Raw genomic sequence first — 2,865 nt, forward strand, 5'->3', positions numbered from 1 at the left:
AAATTGTTTCTTCATACTTTATATTTACCTAATAATGATGTTGTGAAATATCATATTGTTCTTTGACCCAGTATTACTTTTTCAAATTAGAAATACTAAAAATAAAGGAATGTCCCAGCCATCACACTTACTAATTTTCATGATCAGACTATCAGTGCCTCATTAAATAAAACCCACTGATAATTTAACTAGCAAATCTATAAATTGAAAATGGTTTAAGAAGGAAAAAAAGCAAAAAATGAGGCTTGTACATTCAGAGAAGATATATTATAATTCTAGTTTAAAATTATCAGATGTATTATCTTCTGATTCTTTTAAAAATTTTTATAGGAGTGAAATATTGAAAAAAATATATTATTTTATAACCAACAAGAGAACAGTGAAATAATTTTTTGTTAACCAAATGATGGGTTATTATAAAGAGATTGAATTGTCTTTTCAATGGCTACTAATACCGTGAACATTGCATTTAGACCTCTTATTACCATCTATATGCTGTAGCTCAGAATATAATGGTTCCCAAAGCATGAGAACATCATCATAATTTGTCCTCAGAGAGTGCAGAGATGATCTGGCCATGTGAGGAGCTATGCAATCTTCTGCAAATGACAAGACAGACACCATCATGCAGGACAGTGAAATAGAGCTGTGGAAAGTGTAGGGAAAGATGCATGAAAGTTGAATCAAATGAGCCAGTAGATTTCATAGAAATTCAAAAAGAAAAGAAAAGATGAAGCAATTGTGTAGGAAAGTTAGGAAGAGGAACTTGGCCACAAAAAGAGAAAGATTCCAGGATTAGGTGACACTACAGTAATTTAAATCGCATTCAGTGAGCACAGGTATGATTCTCTAGAGAAGGGCACACAGATGCATGCACACGCAAACGCCTCTCCTACCTTGTAGCGTGCTTTTCCCCATCTCCTTTGCTGAATTCTTCCCTTCCTCTTGAGCTCTAAATGTGAGATTTTCCTAGCCTCGGATGCCTGGACTCCTTTTGTTCTCTGTCTATGATAACTCCAATCCTGCTATTCTCCTTCAGGTCCAGACTTCCACATTCAGCTGTCCACTCTAGTCTCTACTTGCATATATAATAAGGATATAAAACATGTCCCAATAAACTCCTGGTCTCCACTCCCAAACTCCTTTCTTACCCCCATGTTTTCCTTTCCCAAGGAATGACCACGTTACTTATCCATATGCACAAGCCAAAATCCCTAAGACTTTGTCCTCAGTTTTATTTTGTTTTTTTTTTTGGTGACCAGCTGTACCGCGCTCAGCCAGTGAGCGCACCGGCCATCCTTATATAGGATCCGAACCCGCGGCGGGAGCACTGCTGCGCTCCCAGCGCCGCACTCTCCCGAGTGCACCACGGGGTCAGCCCTGTCCTCAGTTTTCATATTATGGAAGTATCTCAAGTGTATGAGTTAGATCAATATGTATCAACATGTGAACAGCTTAATTTGGATTTTTAACAACACAGGATTTGTATAATATACTAACACAAATATAATTTTTAAAATAAACTTTTAGTAAGATACAGTATTTATGAGTATAAATAGGCACTTAAAAAACAACAATTTTAACTTTGTGATGCCTCTATGGAGAGAGAAAATTAAGGTTGGGTCTTAATGAAACTTCAAATGTATCTATAGTTTTGCTTACTAAGAATCACCTAAATCAAATACGGCAAAATGTTACTATTTATTCAGCTTGCATTTGTGTAATGTTGCTTTATTTTCCTTTTATTTAGCTTTAAGAAAGATATTGCATGATGTAAATAAAGAATGAGGAGCAAAGAAAAAGCATTGCCACGTGTACCCCACCCTCTCAATCCTAAGATGTCTTCCAAAGAACAAACTTTGCAGAGCTGAAAGGTTTGCTTAGGGCAGTCAAATAAACCCAGAATGGGATCTCTTGCTTATTTAATGGTCTGCAATCTTATAAATATTTCACTGAACAACACTCAGGTAGGAATTGTTCTGAATGCACAATAAAAATCAAACAAGAAATACTATGCAGGAAAACACTGCACCATGGATGCCAATGTCTGCGATACAAGAAATATATCAAGGGAAGCTATGGCAGTGGGCGGTATGCCGCAGAGGAAAGAGCGTGTCCTCTCAGGCTAGATAAATGTGCATCTGTGTCCTTTAGTTTGCACACAGGGAAGTCCTTTTACTGTTTTAACCCTAAGGGATTGCAGTTAGTGGGCACTTTTAAAAGTTACATGAGCACAAGACCTAGAAATTAGCAGATGGTCACAAAAAATGCTAGGACTTGTTTTTGTTTTGGGAATTTCCTTTTAAAATGCAATCCCATCCATACCATTTCATTTATTAAATAACATCAGAATATTGTTAATTTTGAACAATCTGAAATGGGAGTGGGCAATAGTTACCAACTGTTTCTATTAAATATAACTTTTGATAGCTTTCTGGCCTTTTGGCTAAGATCAAGTGTAGTATCTGTTCTTATCAGTTTAAATATAACTTGTTATGAGATGTACTTGATAGTACATTATCTACCCAGTATTGTTATGAAATTTGTATTTGTTTTTTACAAATTATACTTACAAATTATATTAGATAAGTATTTAGCTCAACTCCTGAAAATGTCAGGAAGATGACAGAAGATGTTCTGTGCTACTCAATGAAAGTAATACACATATTATTATAGATCTGATTAATATATATATATATATAATTGCAAAGGCTGTTTGTCAGGCATCTACTATAAACTTCTTGATTAGTACATTAATCAAGGCAATTAAAAACATTAGCTGATGTAAAAAAAAATCACAGTAGTTTTGTACAGGAAAGTTTATATCTCATTCACATCATATCTGATGTAGGTTGGCAGCCCCCA

At 35.2% G+C, this 2,865-nt stretch overlaps 1 pseudogene; it reads left to right on the forward strand.

Moving 5' to 3' along the window:
• The first annotated feature begins 2,426 nt into the window (after window positions 1-2,426).
• On the forward strand, window positions 2,427-2,530 carry LOC134371249 (U2 spliceosomal RNA; annotated as a pseudogene).
• The last annotated feature ends 335 nt before the right edge of the window (window positions 2,531-2,865 follow it).

The sequence above is a fragment of the Cynocephalus volans genome, chromosome 2, assembly GCF_027409185.1.
Source record: "Cynocephalus volans isolate mCynVol1 chromosome 2, mCynVol1.pri, whole genome shotgun sequence".
In the NCBI taxonomy this organism is placed as follows: domain Eukaryota; kingdom Metazoa; phylum Chordata; class Mammalia; order Dermoptera; family Cynocephalidae; genus Cynocephalus; species Cynocephalus volans.